Source organism: Oryctolagus cuniculus, chromosome 10 (genome assembly GCF_051225735.1).
Source record: "Oryctolagus cuniculus isolate XC-2025 breed Fujian yellow rabbit chromosome 10, ASM5122573v1, whole genome shotgun sequence".
Lineage (NCBI taxonomy): Eukaryota > Metazoa > Chordata > Mammalia > Lagomorpha > Leporidae > Oryctolagus > Oryctolagus cuniculus.
Window position 1 is genome coordinate 94,738,685 of NC_142876.1, and position 18,892 is coordinate 94,757,576.

General features: G+C 42.6%; 1 protein-coding gene across 21 annotated transcripts in view; it reads left to right on the forward strand.

Annotated features, from left to right (window-relative positions):
• ERC2 (ELKS/RAB6-interacting/CAST family member 2) overlaps positions 1 to 18,892 on the forward strand; it is a 1,012,357-nt gene that overhangs the window by 935 nt on the left and 992,530 nt on the right. For 16 of the 21 annotated variants that reach the window (XR_016214779.1, XM_051852281.3, XM_089306088.1 and 13 more), the window contains exon 2: positions 477 to 545. The exons of the other annotated variants lie outside the window; for them this stretch is intronic. The gene's annotated coding sequence lies outside the window, so the exon portion shown is untranslated. The remainder of the gene's footprint in view (positions 1 to 476; positions 546 to 18,892) is intronic. 21 annotated transcript variants of the gene reach the window in all.

Consider the following 18,892-nt stretch of genomic DNA (forward strand, 5'->3'; position numbering starts at 1 on the left):
CTAATTTTTACAGGAAAAAGGGATACTTGGGGAGATGCACCTGATTTTTCCGTAACAATTTTTTCTATCCGAGCCTTTGAAAGATCATCTTAGGACAGTGAGATTAAGGGCTGCTTTGGTGCGGGATAATGAAACAGCACCCGTAAACTCTCCGTTCCGCCCTGCCTTATTTATTTTGTACTTGGGGGTCTCGGTTCTTGCCAGAGAGGGAGGGTCTGCGCTGTTAGGAGAGGATCGATTTTAGGCGGCTACCTGCCTTTGCTGGATGAAAGGCAATTTACTCCCAGAGCGGTGAATTGTCAGTTGCCTCTGTGATTGACAGCCACACCTGCCACTTATGTAGGTGGAACGGGGACCGGTGGAACCCCAAGAGCCAATCATTGCTCGGGAGAGGAGGGCAGCTCCCACTTGTCATGGTTAGTTTCCTGGTTGGCTCTTTAAATCAGTGATTTTACTTAACCATTGGTTTCCACCAGGTATGGGGCTCCAGCTGTGAGAGACAGACAAGCGGGAAGAAAACTCTTGGAAAATGGGCTTAGACGCAAGTATGTTTGACTTGTTTCCTTGCCCCAGTCCCTGTCCCCAGCCACCCTTTTTATTCTTGTAGGAACTGGGGATGCTGAGGCTACTGGCTTGAAACGACGATATGCGGTTTTGTAAAGAATGAAACGGGAGGTGGTGGTGATCAGGGGCAGAGAATTGGGTGCTACCTCTTCCCGTAGAATTGCAGTCTTCCTTAGGAGAGGCAGCATTTACTACTGGGCTGTCTGGGAAAAGGGTGTGGCACTTTGTCTCCCACGGTCACTCTTGTCCTTGTAAAGTCACATTGCTTCTCAAGATACACTCCTCGGCTCTAGGCTCTACTGGATGGATTTATGAGATATTTTTGAAGCAGGCAGACATGCTTTCTTAGGATTAGCGTGAGTAGAAGTGATTCTTTTCGTTCTGACAGTGTAACTCAACTTCTAGAAGTAAAGCTGCCTTGTTCTCTTGTGCAGGATGTCAGTTTGCGGTGTCAGTGAGCTTAAGCCATATTATTCCTTTAGGGTGTAAGAGTCTGCCTTTTCTTTAATGTGAGCCATCTTGTCAGTTTGCTTCTTTGCTTTAGTAAAAGCCTTTCACTTTTTTTTTTTTTTTTTTGAGGAGGGGAGGTGTGAATGCTGATGGAATCATGACTTTCCCCAGCAAGACTCATGAGTGGATGATTCAGGGACAAAGGACCAGCTCCTTCTCAACTCTACGTGTGGAAGGCTGATTTTTCAACACCTTTCTCTCTGAATTCATTAGAAAAATTACTGGTTGATACAGAGAACTGTTACCTGACAGAAGCTGTACTTGGATGTGAGCATTTTTGCTGTGAATTCAGTATTTCGTGAACAGATTGTGAGCCAGAATACATTGGTTAGGATGGTCTTTGTGTAGAAGCCAGGTTGGTCAAGATTGTTTTATTACAATTATCCTTAGTCTTATTATTGCATTTGCTAGCACTTTGCTGAGTATTTTACTACATCTTTTTATAAACCTTGCAGAGCCCCTATGAGGCAGATAGAATTATCATCCCCAAATTATAGATGAGAAAACTAAAAGGAATCAAGTACCTTGGCTATGGTTTAGTGTTTGAACAAGAATTTGAGCTTGGGTTTGTCTGTCCCCAGGGCCTTTGACCTTGGCTATGGCCTTGAACTCAAATTTAGTGGTGTGGTCTGCATGTGTCCAGTCTGAGGTGGGACCTTTCCCAGCATTCATAGAGCTTTGAAGAGTTCACCATGACATTGGTGGTCCTTGTATCAGCCTCTTTGCTTTCCATTTGGTGAGATTGTTGATTCTGCCTTGCCTCTTATATTTCTATAGATCACTTTTCATCTATAAAAAATAAATTGCAAATCATCACTCTTCCACTTTTCTTTATGCCTTAAATTTCCAGTTGGAGTTTTGAATAGGAATTGCTTAAATACTTTTAACATCGTTCAGTTGACTCTTTCCCCTGCTAAGGGGAGTTGTATTTTCTCTTTCATTTATAGAGCCATAATTTCTCATTAGTGATGAAATATAATTATATTTAAAATTATTCCTGTAAAATGGCTTGGTCCTCTTGTTTTATTATGTTGGAAAAGCTACACGACTTGAATCTCATTAGTGTCGTCCCATTGGTGAAAGTCAATTCTGGAGGTTTGTCAAAATGAGGTAAATAAATTGTGTTGTAATCCACAAATTCACCTGAACAGATATTGTTTGGTTTTGGTTAGGTTAATTTTTGTACAATCTGCATGTTTGTTTATTTTACTAGTAGATCCTTTATATTTTTAAAAAAGTTATTTACTTTTTTGAGAGGCAGACATACACACACACACACACACACACATACACGCATACACAGATTGAGAAAGAGAGAGAGAGAGCCAGACAGAGCTCTTCCATCCGTTTCACTCTCCACATGCCTGCAACAGTGGAGATTGAGCCAGGGTTGAGGCAGGAACCTGGAACTCAATTGGGGTCTCTCACATGAGTGGCAGGGGACCAAGTACTTGAGCTATCACCTGCTGCTTTCATGGGTGTGCATTAGCAGGAAGCTGGAATTGGGGATGGAGCAAGGACTCTGATATGGGCTGTGAGCATCCTAAGGTTTTCTAAATGCCTTCGCTCTATGGCCTCCCCACCAAGCCTTTTTTAAAAATCAGCTAACAAATTAGCATTTTGTGAGATCTACTTGCCAATCAGCAAATTAGTCAATAATGTTTGTACTATTCTTTGATATTTTACTGTGATTTTCTTGATTTTAGAAAGGTAGTAGGACAAATGGAAAGCAAAAAAGCACTGTTATCAATGACAGTATAGATCTCAGAAAAACATTTAATCCAAAGATAGAAACCATGGGTGAACCAAACTAGAGATTCTGCAGGCTGTTCTTTCTTATGTGAGGACAAACAAAAACAAAAAAATGAACAAACATGTGAGAAATACTAAAATATATCAAATGATAAAGACATGTTAATCAACTTGGGCAGGGAAGCAGCTCTGAGACTCCTGTGAAGCAACAGGTATTTATTTTCACACTCAGGGTTCTTTGTTTTGACTGTGATTTAGCTGAGCTAGGCTGGGCTCCCTGAGGTTGCCCTACTGGAGGCTGCCTTTTGGGTTCAAGTCTGCTCCACTTCTAGGGGGGCTGAGGAGAAGGCAACTATTTGGGATATGCTCTTCTGAGGAACTCCAGAGCTCTGGCAAACTGCACAGACAAGGGTCACTTCCACTGACAATGGTTTTGGACAAAGCAAGTCACGTGGTGAAGTCCAACACTTGTGAGTTAAAGCAGACTTTATCCATAGCAAGAAGGAATATTTGGTAAACTGTAATCCAGACTCTCACGCTATGTGAAAAGTATGATGTGATTACCAAGTTTTACAATTTTTTCTTTTTATTCTTATGGAATGTTGTCTTCCTCTTCTTATTCCCAACCCTAGCTTTATGACTTCTAAAGCTAGCAGATTAAAAAAAAAAAGATTTACTTATTTGAGTGGTAAAATGACAGAGAGATATCTTCCATCTGTTGGCTCACTCCCCAGATGCCTACAACATTTGGAGCTGGGTCAGGTGAACCCAGGAGACTGAAGTACTTGGGCCATCATCTTCTGCCTTCCAAGGCATTTTAGTAGGAAGCTGTATCAAAAACAGAGTAGCTGGGACTTGAAACAGCACTGTCTCAAATTGGATGTGACTGTCCTAAGTGGTGGCTTAACCCATTGTATCTCAATGCCTACTCTTTATTGGTATTTATTTATTTATTTTTTATTGAAGAGGAAAAGACACACATACACATACACACACACACACACACACACACACACACAGAGGGAGGGAGGGAGGGAGGGAGGGAGGGAGGGAGGGAGGGAGACAGACAGAAGTTACCATCTGCAGGTCTGCAGTATTTTCCTCAAATGCACACAATGGCCAGAGCTGAGATGGGACCAATGCTGGGTTCCAGGAACTCAATCAAAGTCTCACATGTGGGTGGCAGGAACTCAATTACTTGAACCATCACCTGCTGTCTCCCAGGCTGCAACAGCAGGAAGATGGAGTCAGGAACCAGAGCCAGAAATAAAAGCCAGGAACTCCCATATGGTACAAGAGCATCTTAATTGGTATCTTAATCGTTAGGCCAAATGCTGGTCTCTAAACCTGTTGTTTAACTTTTGCATATCAGGAATATGCCTTGTTTAATTCTAGGGGACCAACAGTAAAGGCAAGTATGTGTGCATACATAATTACTTACATTTGCATGAATTACATATCAAGGCACTATTTATTAGAAGTTACTCTGCTCCAAGGGACAATGTTCAATGCAGTGGTTAACACAGAGTTTTTATTGGATTTGGGTCCCGTGCCATGTAACTTAGGTAAATGCAAGGAGGTTGGAGATGTAGATAGAGCAGTGAATACAGTGGGTAGAGAAATGTAAGGAGCACATGTAAATACAATGAGTTATTCTACTTGGCCAAATGGTCAGACAGGTGGTTACTAACAATGATAATCATAATTCTATTAGCAGTATGAGAGGTCTTTAAACATTTCATAGAAAACACATATTAGGAAAAAACTATGCATGGATTTGGAAATTTTCTTAAGCCAAAATTAGCTTCTAATTCTATTTTCCATGAACTTAAAAAACGATTTATTTGAAAGACAGTGCAAAAGAGAGAGGGAGAGACAGAATCTTTCATCCGCTGGTTTATTCTCCAAATGCCTGCAACAGCCAGGGCTGGTCTGATTGAAGTCTGAGGCCTGGAACTCCATCCTGGTCTCCAATGTAAGGGTCAGGGGCCAAAAGTACTTGGAGCATCTTCCACTGCTTTCCCAGGAGCATTAACAGAGAGCTGGATCAGAAGTGGAGCAGCTGGAACTCAAATCAACTCTCCCATATGGGATGCTGGCGTCATAAGCAGCTTAATCTGCTGAGCCACAACACCGACCCCTCCATGAACTTTTTGAAGTCTCTCATATTTATAGCTAAACTGTTATTGGGCAGTTAACTATGTGTTAGGCACTGTGCTTAATACTTTCTATAAGAATATTAGGTTAATATTGGGAGTGAAATTAGGACATGAATCCAGGTACTCTGATATGGGATGTAGTCTTCCCAAGCAGTGTTTTTACTGCTGTGCCAAATGCCTGCCCGTCATAAGACTCAGGAGGCAACTGGATTCCACTTTGAAGTTTGAGTTTTATTTCACATGTTAGTGAGTAGATGATGATTTGAAAACCACAGATATTGGAGGTTGGAAGATCTTAGATGCTTAAGGATGTGGTGTTAGCATGAATGGAGGTGGTGGGAAACCTGGACATGAAGCGTAGGTGGTACCATGAGGAGGGAGCAGAATTGGATAAACACAAATCATAGTTGCTAACTTGTAATCCTCTGAGAACAAAATCTCCTAAGGTTCATATTAACTTCTACTGATGGCTTTGCATTTGCTAGGAAGTAGGGAATGAGTAATGTAGAGAATTGCTAATAGGATGTGAATCATTATTAGTGCTATAGGGTATGGACCTCTGCTTGTTGTTTGTACCAATTACTGAGCCCTCCATGACCTTGTCTGACATGATATTGGCCTGGGTCTGGCTCCATTGTGCCAGTTAAAGGCAGCAGAGATGTATGGTAAGGTCAGAGGGTGCTATAGTAAGAAGTTATGTCAATGGACTTATTTCTGTTTGCAATTTGCTAAACATTCTGGGACTTTGTTCATAGGATAACATCAACTTGCTGGGTCTCTCCATTTCTTTTTTCTTTACTTTCAAAATCTGTGCAATAAAGGATTTGATTTGCACTAATGATTTTCAAATTTTTTTAGCTGTAGAGACTTGTTTTGTTTCCTGAATAAAAATTTATCATGATCCTCAGTATATCAACAGAAAGCAACCAAAACCCTTCTGGAAATTCAGGATTCCAGATTTATGTTGTCTGGATGCCCTTTTGTTGAGGTCATTGCTCTAAAGTGATTCCCATATACCGTTCCAGATCCAGGATCATGTGACCCTTCTACCTATCCAGGTGTTTTATTTGAGCACCCTCTTTGGTAGTTATTCCACAACTTGTTGTGTCTTGGTAATATCCATGGTAGAGATTGTTAGTGGTGCCCACAGTTACTTTTTCTCTTCCCAGGCACACGTTGGAGGGGACTTGTATCTCTTCTTTGTCTCAGTGTTTAGTCTCCAGTGTGAGACCATCCGATGCTATCTTCTGCTGCTGTGATGACCATGGAAGCATGTTGAGATGGAGCCTCCATCTGCGGGGTCTCTGAGTCTAAATAAAGAAGGCTTCCAGTCAACTGGACTTGGACATATAGTGTGATCAAACAATAAACCTTCACTGTTTTAAGCCACAGTGATTTAATGATTGTTTCCTCAGCACTTTTTAGCTTATCCTGATCAATGCATCATCCTTTACGCATCTGCAGAACTTTATTTAACTTACTTTGTGGATGTTTTCTGATCTACTTGTCATTACTTGGTACTCAGGAAGGCAGTCAGGAAGCATATACATCAGCCCTCCATGCAGGTCTTTGTACTCATAGATTCTTTACATCAGAATATTTGAGCTTAATAACACTTGTTTTTATTTTAAAAAAGTTTATAGATATACCATATAGTACCTCTTACTTTTTAAAAAGTGTTTAATGCCTTGTTTTTTAAAAATTTGTTTTTTGATAGAGAGATAGACAGAGCTCCTTCCCGTCTACTGGTTCACTCCTCAGCTGCCTGCAACTCAGTGCTGGGCCAAGCTAAAGCTAGAAAACCATCCAGCTTCCACATGGATGGTAGGAACCAATTATTTTAGCCATCACCACTGCCTTCAAGGGTCTACATTAGCAGAAGGCTGCAATCAGGAACCAGAACCAGGATCTGAACCCATATATTCTGATATGAGTTGTGGAGAGTCTTAATTGCTAAGTTAAATGCCTGCCCCCTGCCCTATTGCTTTTTTTTTTTTTTTTGCCAGGCAGAGTTAGACAGTGAGAGGCAGAGACAGAGAGAAAGGTCTTCCTTTTTCCGTTGGTTCACCCCCCAAGTGGCCGCTACGGACGGCGCCTTGCGGCCGGCGTGCTGCACTGATCTGAAGCCAGGAGCCAGGTACTTCCTCCTGGTCTCCCATGCAGGTGCAGGGCCCAAGCACTTGGGCCATCCTCCACTGCACTCCCGGGCCACAGCAGAGAGCTGGACTGGAAGAGGAACAACTGGGACTAGAACCCGGTGTGCCGGTGCTGCAGGTGGAGGATTAGCCTATTGAGCTGTGGCACAGGCCCCCTGTTGCTTTCTTAGGCAATAGATTCCCTTTGGTTTGGGGAGGAATATTGAATATCATTACCATGATGATGGTTATTGTTGATTAAGTTCTTATTTATTGATTTGTGAAATATTTATTGAGCTTCTACATTGTGGTAGGCACTGAGATATAAAGGAGAATCCTGGATGGTTCATCACTTGGAACTTACACTCCAGTTGAGAGTTGTGGATAAGTTCACTCTGTTCTAGGAAAGGCATCATTTGTGGAGCATTTACTATGTTTTGGGTGCCTTATATTGCTCATTTTATACTACTTCAAAAGTAGGTGTATTAATCCTCATTTTATAAAAGAGGAAACTGAGGCTCAAGGAATTTGATATGCTCCACTGAAAGCATGAGCTTTTGTTTTTTTGCTGTATCCTTTGTGCCTAGAAGAACATTTGACCCATAGTAAATGCTCAAAAAATGTGTGTTGAATGAGTGAAGGAAGAGAAGAACTTGCTCAAAGTTAATTCTTTGGAATATCTAGAACTTGAACTCATGTCTGTCTGACTCTCAATGCTGCTGAATTATCACTTGGAAAAATAGGAGTGGTGTATAGGCCCACAATTCCAACAGAAGCAACTACTGAGCCCTACCAGTGTCAGTGTGAAAAGCACCAGGAAGAGTCAGACTGTCTCGCTTTCATTGCCAGGGTCAAATCTTCTTTGTGATTTTCTACTAACTCTGCCTCAGCTGAGGAAGCCCAAGGCCACTACTTCTCTGACTTAATAGCTGTTATAATTAGTCTCTCCTCTCTTGGTGCAATTCAACTTCTTTTTCAGCCCTTGCCTGCCAGATTCCCTGGGCTGTGCCTCAAGTTCTGCTCTTAACCTCTTGGGTATTTCTTCTCCACTTGGATCTTCTAGATTTGTTGCTTTGAAGTTCTGCTTTCTCTGTTCTTGAACTCATATTGACTCTGCCAAGCAGAGTTCATCTTGGTAATAGCCCAGGAAATCTCTAGTTGTTGGCACCTGTTAGGCACTCAACAAAATTAAAAAGAGAGGGAGTGAGAGAGGAGAAGAAAAGGAATACTTTTAGGAAGTGATCACTACTTCCGGGAACTCAACGGTGAAATGACAACCTCACTGAGTGAGGAGTGTGTGTCAGAGTGCATCTCTGGAGACACTTGTAGATCAAAGGCTGGTGATAATGTTCATAGAGATCTGAAACTGGCAGGCTTATTTTGCCATGGTTTGTTGCTCACAGTCTACATTTTGCCCATTTAATTTGTGGTGTGTGTGTGTGTGAGTGGGTGGGTGGGTGGGTGGGTAGGTGTGGGTGTGTGTATGGGTGGTGTTCTGGTAGCACTACTGCTCTACTGTTTGCCCCTCTAAATGTAGTCGCCATTCTGTGACTTTGGAATTTGAATGAGTTGCAGGCAGCACAGTGCATTTCCCCCTAAATGCGTTAGGAATAAACTACAAGTATTAATGCAAGGCAGCTTCTTAGTGGGTCAGGAGATGAGAGCTTGAATGGCAGTTGAGCAGTGTGAATGTTCTTTAAGAATGCTCTCACATCCTTATGCAAACCGTGAGAGACATTTCTGCTAAAATGGTATGATTAATGATAGCAAGAAACAGCAGGGTTTCCTATAAGAACTCAAACGTAGTTGTGCACTGTAGTTACCAGTTCTTACATGGTGCATTTTTCTTGTCCATAACAAGGTAGTCAGGGTGGGAATTTGAAGGTTGATCTGGGGGCTTAGAGCTGTTTGGGGCTGGAGAGTTTAGCAGCTGTTAAGAGGTCAGATTGGGCTGCTCCTGAGATTCCTGCTTGTTTTCTTGAGGATACTTGAGGGCTTCCTTATGCCTGGGTTAAGGCAGATCAGCCATGCTGCCTTCCTGCTGGCCAGCCCCAGGCAACTGCCATCACCTTTAGGGGAGAGACCACAGGTCAAAGAGCATGGTTGTTGACTCATCTTTACTTCTCAGGGGGGGATTTTGGTGTCTTTTCTTTCCTATTTGTTTGCATGTATTTTTCCCTTTCTAGGCTGAAAAGTTCCCTCCTACCTCCTGTCTGTTTTCCCTTTTGACTCTATCCATCCTGTCCGGAAGTCTCTAAAGTAGAGGTGAGGCTGTGGATGGGAGGAGCTGGGCCTTCTGATGGGCTCAGTGGAAATGGGTCCTGTTTGATGCTAGGCAAGTACAGAGACAACTGGTTTCCAGCAGTTGCTGTTTGCCGGCCTGGTGAGCATGGAGCAGTTAGCAGGGGCATGCAAAGGGAATTCTTTTTCCTTTTTTTGTTGTTGTTAAGGTGAAAGAGCTATCTTTATACACAGGATTCGAACCTATTAGTGGACCACCTTGAATTCACAACCTGAATGGTTGCTTAGAATAACTTCAGAGCAGTTTCTGTTGCATACAGAGATGTAGCTCTGGCCTAGGGCCAGGGGACCTCATTTCCCTTTCTGGCTTTGCCACAAGCTCTCTCTCCTTATTTGGGATCCTGGTGTCCCTATCATCTGGTCTGACTCTCTCAAAAGGCCCTTGTCCAGATCTAGAATGATAGTTTTCACAGCAGTTTCTTCAAGCAGAGTTTTAACGAAGTAACTGCCATTTTATTAGTTCTTTTCACCTGAAGAACAAAAATGGCCAGTGCTTTTATGGTGGACTTTATTTTTTTAAAAAAAATTTTTTTTGACAAGCAGAGTGGACAGTGAGAGACAGAGACAGAGAGAAAGGTCTTCCTTTACCGTTGGTTCACCCTCCAATGGCCGCTGCGGCCGGCGCACGGCGCTGATCCAATGGCAGGAGCCAGGTGCTTCTCCTGGTCTCCCATGGGGTGCAGGGCCCAAGGACTTGGGCCATCCTCTACTGCACTCCCTGGCCACAACAGAGAGCTGGCCTGGAAGAGGGGCAACCGGGACAGAATCCGGCGCCCCGACCGGGACTAGAACCCGGTGTGCTGGTGCCGCAAAGCGGAGGATTAGCCTAGTGAGCCGCGGCGCCGGCGTATGGTGGACTTTATTAACAAAGAACTAGGCCATTATGTTCTATATTCATTATATTTGTTTATACCTGTTTTGTGTCAGTCCTTGTCTGGTCACATGGGAGGACTGTAAAGCAAATAGGTGATTTGGGGGCTTCAGGATTATAGAGTCTAGTGGAGAACCAGACAAGGAAGCAGGCAAATAGTAACAGGTGCTCTTATGGAAGGGTGTCCAGGCAGTCATGCAGGATTTGGGAGATTTGTGGATGAAGGAGGTATCTATACAAATAAAGAGGGAGCAGCATGTGCCCAGGTACAAAGATGAGCAAGACCAGGAGAGATTTGGGATCTGGGGAGATGACAGCAGGAGGACCTAAAGAGCTGGAGTTTATCTTGGCTGAGGGAGGTGAACAGTGGGGGAGGCCAGAGTGACTGTCAGGGCATGAGGACCCTGTGAGCCATTGAGGAAATAGAGCACAAGCTTGACCTTTAAGAGGTTTCAAGTAGGGAACTGACACACCAAAGACTGTGAATTCTCTTTGATCTCTTTCTGTCTCACTTTTATGGCAGTAATTGCCTGCTTTTGTTGCTTGTGGGACTTGAAATTGGGGGTAGCAAGATGACTTAGAGAGTAATAGAAAGATTGACTGTGGCATTGGAAATCCTAGCAGTACCTAGTCTGATTTCATCATCTAAACACAACTATTACAGCTTTAATAACTTTCAAAGACCATTTTGTTTTCTTTCTTTCTTTTTAAGCACTCATTTATTTGAGAGGCAGAGAGAGAGAGAGAAAGGCAACTTCCATCTTCTGGTTCACTCCCTAAATGCCTGCAAAAGGCAGGTTGGTCCAGGTGAAAGCCAGGACCTAGGAAGTCAATCTGGTTCTCCCACATGGGTGGCAGGGACTCAACTACTTGAGCCATCACTTTGTGCCTCCCAAGGTCTGCATTAGTGGGAAACTGGAATGGCAAGTGGAACCAGTACTCAAACCCTGATATGGAATGCAGGCATCTTAACTATTGGCCAAATACCTGCCCCTCTAATACCAACTTCTAGGTAAAGTTGCTCCTGATGAAAGATCTGCAGTGAGATTCCATACCACTTACTGGATTTGAGCATCTTCAAATGTCCACTGGGATGAAATTCTTTTCATTGAGTTTTAAGTAGAGCACAGTGAATATGGGTCTTGTTTAAAAATCTTAAAAATATGTGCAGTTAATGGACAGAATGAAACTGACTTTGTTAAGCTAATAGAGGGAAATACTTGAGTAATTCATAGTGTGCAGCCTTTGAAAGAAGTGTGAGAAAGTTCATGAATGTAATGATTTAATTATTCCCTGAAATGTACAAAAATGAGAGTTATGGGCTAAAACACTAATCAATGTCCTAAGAATACCAGCTGCCTCTGGCTTTACTTTTGTATAATTTATACTTTTGTGTATTAGATGGCAACACTGCTAAACTGTTTTTTCATATATTGTTCTTCCCTTCTATGCTTCAGCTTATGACCTGATGTTTTGAGCTTTTGTGTCATGACCTTTGCCCATGAGCAGTTTTATTACAGTAGCATTAACACATTTTTATAGCAGAGTTTGTAGAGTCACCTGAATATTTCTTGAATTTCATCATTATTTTATAAGTGGAAAATAGAAAATTATAGATGGTAATAAAGGGAGAAGTATAAACCTCATAATGTAATTGAAGCAAAGATGGAAGCCATTAGACATGCCCTACATTGCTGGTGTTTAGCTTTAGTCAATTGTTTGGACTTCAAGTTGGCCAACTATACATAGTCATAAGGAATAAGAATTGAGTTAAAGGCTATGTGTGTTTGAAATGTTGGAAATAAAGCTTTAGGAATTATGCTAAAGAGCATGATATAACTTGGGATTTTATCCTTTATTTGTTTTTGGGATCAGAGTTCCCATTTTTAACATGTAAGTCTAGTCAAATTCTGTTTGTTCAGCCTGTGTGTGTGTGTGTGTGTGTGTATTCAGGAAGGCATTTTTTACAAAAAAAGGAGGCAGAAGTTGGAATTCTCTCTAGTCTTATTTAGGAAAGTCCACCAGAGCTAGTAACCTGTTTTATTCATTTAGTAGTTGACATTGGTGATCAATTTGATTGGTAACAAAATCCTATGTATATATTGGCAAACAAGTGAAAAGAAAGTAAAGCAAGTAAAATGGTGCTTGGCAAAGACTACACCTCAATGGAGGATCATGATCCCATGGTTCACTTGCTGAAATTGGGCAGTGTAGAGCTAGTGAAAGATTGGATGATTTTGGTCTTCACCATAAGCCTTATATTTGTATATTTGTAGCCAAAGAGAGCGGGATAAGAAAGTTTGTGTATAGTTAACTCCCCAACCTTCTAGATCCCTGAATCAAGAGAGTATGGTGGTAGTCTATCTTTTTTTTTTTTTTTTTGGACAGGCAGAGTGGACAGTGAGAGAGAGAGACAGAGAGAAAGGTCTTCCTTTGCTGTTGGTTCACCCTCCAATGGCCGCCGCGGCCAGCGCGCTGCGGCCAGTGCACCGCACTGATCCAATGGCAGGAGCCAGGTACTTCTCCTGGTCTCCCATGGGGTGCAGGGCCCAAGTACTTGGGCCATCCTCCACTGCATTCCCTGGCCACAGCAGAGAGCTGGCCTGGAAGAGGGGCAACTGGGACAGAATCCGGCGCCCCGACTGGGACTAGAACCCGGTGTGCCGGCGCCGCAAGGCGGAGGATTAGCCTAGTGAGCCACACACCGGCCGGTAATCTATCTTCCCTGGAGGGGAAGAGCTTCTCTCCCTTCCTTTGTGGGCTTAGCCCATTTTTAGGGAAAGGATTGAATTGGGTGCAAAATTCCAGTTTCTTTTAATACCTCTTATGTTTAATTGGTGGATGCTGATAAGAGAGATGTAATGGGACAGAAGATGGGAAGTAATTGGCTCTTGGATTTCTAGTCACTTCCTGAAATGGAGACACATAGAATATCTTCTATCAAGAAGGCAGATTACTATTGGGCCAGGAATTCAAGAAACTCAGATGAAATACTTCCTATGAACCAGGTACTGTGCTGTGCACTTCCAAGAACTGTCTCATTTGATCTTCACAGTGTCTCCACGATCTAAGGATTGATTTAGAAATTAATGTTTTGAGAAGTTTGGAAACTTGCCTAGGTGTCTTAGTTGAGTTTCCTACAGAAGCAGACTCTGACACAAATATGAACAGTTATTTGGGACTGACAGAGAATGTTAGTAGGCGAAAGAGAACAGGGGACAGGGCAGAAAAGGTATCCCACAGATGGGGCATATTAGATAAGTTCCTATAGTGGCAACTGGAGTTTAATCCCACAAGGAAACAATGGAGATAGTGTCCAATACCTGCTTTAGGATGGTCTCATGTAATGGATAAGGGAGTAGGGGTGTGCAACTACTAGCTCCTATCAGTTGTTTTTTTCTTTTACTTTTAACAATGTATTTTGATTATTGATCGTGGTAAAAGATACATAAGATAAAATTTACTGTTTTAACCATCTTACAATGCTTAGTTCCGTGGCATTAAGTGTATTCAGTGTTGTACAACCATAACCATCATCACCTCCAGAACTTTTTTACTGTTCAAACTTGAAACTCTGTACCCATTATACAACTCTCCATTCTCCTTTCCCCAGCCTCTGAATATCCTCATTCTGCTTTTTGTATCTGGGGATTTAACAATTCTAGATACTTTATACAAGTGGAATTTTACATTATTTATCCTTTTATGTTTGGCTCATTTCTCTTAGCATGATGTTTTCAACATTCATCTATGTTGTTGCATGTATTAGATTTTATTCTCTTTTAAAGCTAGTATTCCCTTGTGTGGAAATCAATCACATATTTTCTTTATCCATTCAATGTCAGCAGACATTTGGATTGTTTTTACATTTGGCTACTGTGACTAATGCTACTGTGAACATTGGTGTGAGTATCTGTTAACTGTTCTTGGGTGTGATTAATTCACTGGCACCTCTGTCCTGTACTTTGCAAGGTTCAGAAAAACTCTCAGCCATAGATGCTGCTGTGGGCAATGGGAAAGTCCTTTGGGTCACTAAAATCTTCAAGTCAGAGGAATGTTGAGGAGGTACTCAGCATTTGCTTACAGGGTTTTGGTCCAAGTGGAGAAACAGATTTGAAACTTGGCTTCAAAGCCCATGCTTTCGATTGCTTTACACTGAGCTGCCTTTAATTACAGATGTAATAGTGCTGAGTTGAGATGGTGAATGAGACATGATTTTTGCTTTCAAGAAGCTATGAGGGGTGCTGGTGCTGTGGCATAGCAGGTAAAGCCACTGCCTGCAGTACCAGCATCCCATATGGGTGCTGGTTCAAGTCCCAGCAGCTCCACTTCCCATCCAGGTCTCTGCTATGGCCTGGGAAAGCAGTAGAAGATAACTCAAGTCCGTGGGCCTCTGCACCCATGTGGGAGATCCAGAAGAAGCACCTGGCTCCTGGCTTCAGATAGGTGCAGCTCTGGCTGTTATGGCCATCTGGGGAGTGAACCAGCAGATGGAAAACCTCTTTCTGTCTCCCTCTGCCTCTGTCTCTCTGTAACAACTCTCTCTCTTCTTTTCTTTTCTTTTCTTTTCTTTTCTTTTCTTTTCTTTTCTTTTCTTTTCTTTTCTTTCTTAAAGATTACTTATTTATTTGAAAGTCAGAGTTACATAGAGAGAGAAGGAGAGGCAGAGAGAGAGGTCTTCCGTCATCCACTGGTTCACTCCCCAATTGACCAAAATGGCTGGAGCTGTGCCAATCCGAAGTCAGGAGCCAGGAGCTTCTTCCAGGTCTCCCATGCGTGCAGGGGCCCAAGGCTATGGGCCATCCTCTATTGCTTTCCTCAGGCCAAAGCAGAGAGCTAGATTGGAAGTGGAGCAGCAGGGACACGAACCAGCACCCATATGGGATGCTGGTGCTGCTGGCAGCAGCCTTACCTGCTACGCCACAGCGCCTGCCACAACTGTGCCTTTCAAATAAATAAATAAATCTTAAAAAAGATTATATTAAAAAAAGAAGTATGGGGGTTGAGTTACGTGTCTTGCAAAAGGCTCAAGTGAAGACAGTGGCACTGTGTAACTCACAAAGTCTTTTATAGAAAGAATCACAGAAAGTGGGTAAATGGGTCCCCTTCTCTTGACCTGCTGGGGGTGAGGTCTGCTTGGGCACACACAGCTGGGTTCTTCACAAGCCTGTGCTGACCACTGGAGTCATGAGTTCTAGCCCATGCCCAGTGATACTCACTGGCATTCACGGTTTGCACTGTTTGTATAAACATATCATCTCATAGCAGGATTTACCTTCTTTAAGCCTTGCCTTCATTTTGATGTCTAAGTCTCAAGAGTGGCTGTTTGTCAGGAAAGAAATCACAGTTTAGGAATGATAAAGAGAATATGTATATTTATCTATCTATCTATCTATCTATACACACACACATACATACACACACACATAGACAGGTGAATGGTTGGTTTTATATATCTGTGTCTGAAAGGACATCATGTACAAATGATTTGTATCTGTTTAGGGACCTAACATAAGATATTCTGTCCCTGGAAAGATGACATTACCAAAATTGGTAATGTGGCAAAAGGAAAAAAGAAATGAGAGAAAAATCAGTAAGAAAGCACTGTTCTGTATTTTAACCTAAATGGGAAGTATTTTGTTTTAGCCTTGAATCCGTGGTATTAATCAGATATTGTTAGGTTTTGCTGACATGAGAAATGGTCTCTAGTCTCAGGGGTTGGTTCTGCTACATGTTGCCTTTATTCTGGGGCCCAGGCCCAAGGAGCTTTTCTTGGATATGCCATTCTCATGGTAGAAAAAAGAAAATTATGGTTTACCCAGAAGATGGCTCTTATAGTTTCTGTTTGGATATGGCACGAGGTACTTTGGCTGACATTTCTTTGATTGACACAAGTCACATGGCCAAGCTAGATGTCAATGGAGCAGTAAGGATTCTCTTCCTACTGGAGGGATATGGTAAGGTGAGCCAATTAGAGAAGGATGGTGGATATTTCTAACAAAGGATACATTTTACTATACTACATTTTTAGTAACTTTTTAAAAAATATTTAATTATTTGAAAGGCAAAAATATGTCGAGAAAGGGAGAGACAGAAAGAGATATTCTGTATACTGGTTCACTCTCTAATTGGTTTCAACAGCCAAGGTGGGCCAGGTCTGAAGCCAGGAGCCTGGAACTCCCTCCATGTTTCCCTAGTGGGTGGAAGGAGCACCAGCACTTGGGCCATTTTCTACTGTTTTCCCAGGCCCCAGGTGCATTAGTAGGGAGCTGGATGGAAAGTGGAGCAGCTAGGACTCAAACTAGTCCTAACATTGGATGCTGCCATCACAGGTAGAGGCTTAACCCTCTGCATCTCAATGCTAGTCCCTTTGGCAAACCTTTTAACCAGCTTATCTTTTTAGGCCCATTGCAAAATGTTTAATATTGACCATCCTATTTCACTATAAGGAAGAAACATTGTATTAAAAGGTTTAATTTAAGCAAATAGCCCAATATATCTGTGGTCTTACATTGATGAAAGTTAAGTGTTGTTATTAAGCACTTCCACATTGTCTGATTTAGTCACTGCTTATCTTCTTGTAAAATAGCCAGGGTTAGACTCTAGGCCATTGTTACTGCAATACTGAGGTTCAGAGAGGTTCATAAACTTGCTCAAGTTTAAGCAGATAATAGATGTGAAGTCCATGCCTCAAATCCATTGTGTGCTTCGTCACTGGACCAAGTTTCTCAAACCTGAGTTCCTTTTAAAGAACCTTATTTCTGATTGAGTCCCAGGGTCAACTTAAATTATTATTTTAAAGATACTTTTAATTATATAAACATAAAACTAGTGAGTTTTTTTAAGCTTGTACATCATTACAGAATGTAAATCAATTTAGAAATTGAGTATACTTCCTCTTACTAATTCAAATTAGCAGCATTAATTTAACTGCATTAACTAAATTGCTGCTTATAACTAGAATATGATGTTGATTATTGGGGCAGGTTCTTGGCAGTCAGCTGGTCTATCCTGCTGTGTGCATAATGATTACTGAACTTCCCCACCATATCTGCAATATTTAACTTCTGTGAAACTTTGATTCTTGCCCAGGAACTTAACATCTCTTACCTATCACCCAGTGGGGGAGACATTTAGATCCCAAGTCCATCTTCTTTCCTTTCTCAGTGACTCAAAGGGCTTGGTCCTCAAGCTCAGTAGGTGTGGCTGCCTTGAGGATCAAGAATATCCTTATATTATTTGTTTTCAGATTACCCAAATAAAAACAACCCTTAAGTTATCATAAGATTTGTAAATTCTTTAATATACATGACTATAGATTTGCCTCCTCCTACTCCTCAGTTCTTGCTTAGGTTAAGAAACTGGATTTTCTCTCTCTGTTATGATACTGTTTCTTTCCTAGGACTCTCTTGAGCTGAGACGGTACCTTGTCACTCATAGAAAGCTTTTCATCTATTTCCAAGGTTCACAGCCCCTGGCAGCCTTGCACAATTAGGATTGTTGATATCAACCCTTAGGAGGGCTATGACCCTTTGTAAATGAAGGGACTTCGAACTTGAGTCTCTGACATGTCAGAAACCACATTATAGATGTATTCAGTAGAAATAGTTGTTGAATAGATTTGAATCATGTCCTGTGATCTAAAATCTAAATTCCTTCCTTCCTTCCTTCCTTCCTTCCTTCCTTCCTTCCTTCCTTCCTTCCTTCCTTCCTTCCTTCCTTCCTTCCTTCCTTCCTTCTTTCTTCTTTCCTTCTTTCTTTCCTTTCTCTTTCCTTTCTCTCCTCTCCTCTCCTCTCCTCCCCTCCCCTCTCCTTTCCTTTCTTTTCCTTTCCTGTCTCTCTCTCTCTCTCTCTCTTAGAGAAACTTACTATTTTTTTTTTTTGACAGGCAGAGTGGACAGTGAGAGAGAGACAGAGAGAAAGGTCTTCCTTTGCCGTTGGTTCACCCTCCAATGGCCGCCGCGGCCGGCTCGCTGTGGCCGGCGCACCGCGCTGATCCGATGGCAGGAGCCAGGAGCCAGGTGCTTTTCCTGGTCTCCCATGGGGTGCAGGGCCCAAGCACCTGGGCCATCCTCCACTGCACTCCCGGGCCACAGCAGAGGGCTGGCCTGGAAGAGGGGCAACCGGGACAGAATCCGGCGCCCCAACCGGGACTAGAACCTGGTGTGCCGGCGCCGCTAGGCAGAGGATTAGCCTAGTGAGCCGCGGCGCCAGCCGAAACTTACTATTATCTATTCCTGGACAAGATAGTTGACTCAGTAATCATGGGGCCGGCGCTGTGGTGGAGTGGGTTAATGCCCTGGCCTGCAGCGCCACCATGCCATATGGGCTCAGGTTTGAGACCTGGCTGCTCCACTTCCGATCCAGCTCCTTGCTATGGCCTGGGAAAGCAGTAGAAGATGGCCAAGTACTTGGGCTCCTGCACCCGCATGGGAGACCCGGAAGAAGCTCCTGGCTCCTGGCTTCAGATCAGCGCAGCTCTGGTTGTTGTGGCCAACTGGGGAGTGAACCATCAGATGGAAGACCTCTCTCTCTGCCTCTCCTTCTCTCTTTGTCTAACTGTGTAACTCTGACTTTCAAATAAATAAATAAATCTTTAA